Source organism: Magnolia sinica, chromosome 14 (assembly GCF_029962835.1).
Source record: "Magnolia sinica isolate HGM2019 chromosome 14, MsV1, whole genome shotgun sequence".
Lineage (NCBI taxonomy): Eukaryota > Viridiplantae > Streptophyta > Magnoliopsida > Magnoliales > Magnoliaceae > Magnolia > Magnolia sinica.
This window is the reverse complement of record NC_080586.1, coordinates 22,675,270-22,676,308: the sequence shown is the minus strand read 5'-3', so window position 1 is coordinate 22,676,308 and position 1,039 is coordinate 22,675,270.

The following is a 1,039-nucleotide window of genomic DNA, read 5'->3' as shown; positions in this document are numbered from 1 at the left end:
TACGCCGACGGTGACGAGCCTCCCGTAGTGACATAAACTTGCCTATCATATGTGATTGACTAGGATTGACGACCCTAGATGGATCATTGTTTGGGTAATGATATAAGGGAGGTACCTTAGCTTCCCCAATCTGGTGTATGAATAAGCCTAAATAAGAACTTGGCTAACATGATCATGCACCGCATTGCATATGCTTTGGTAAGGAGGTGTACGTTTATCGGGAATGTTGCATGCGTGATCGTGAGAAGATGTCACTGAGGGAGTGCAGGCGAGGGCATTCATCATTGTCGCATACCATCTTTGCATTAACAAGAGTACTTAGGACATGATTGTTGTACTACTTTATCATTACTGCTTGACTGAATTGATAACATGTTAACCTTTCCTTTATAGTTTCACTGAATTAGCTACTCATTCTCACCTGGGACGGTGTTTTAAAACACCACCCAGACTCTGTTGTAGATGTAGGTAATGGCCGAGTCTATGCAGCTGAAATAGACTTCACGGATGAGGAGGAAGAATTCTCCTATGTTCAGCTATCAGGCGGGTCCTCGTTGACCTTGTTTTGCTTCGATGGGATTACAGGGATACTGGATTAGTTGAACATTTATATTTTTGGCATTTTGTAAGTTTGAAATAACACTTGTATATATATTCAGCTCAGCTACATGATCATACTCTGGAGGTTATGAAACATGTATCTATACTTTTTATATTAAATTCAGTCTTCCGCTTACTTAACATAATTATCTCTGAAGTATGATATGTTGTTTTAGTATAATCCCACTCATGTTTAATGCACTAATACAGACAACATTCAAACATCATTATCTATATTGCATAAGTGATGCGTTGGAACTCGGGAGTTGAGCTTCTGCTCAACCCTCGATTTTCAGGGCGTTACAAGATGGTATCAGAGCATGATTTGAATTCAACTAGACCTGTGTTATGGGTAACACGACGTACTCTGACGCACTCTGACTTAGGAATGGGGCAATGGAATTTAGAGACGACATTAGGATCTCAAGGTTTCGCCGAC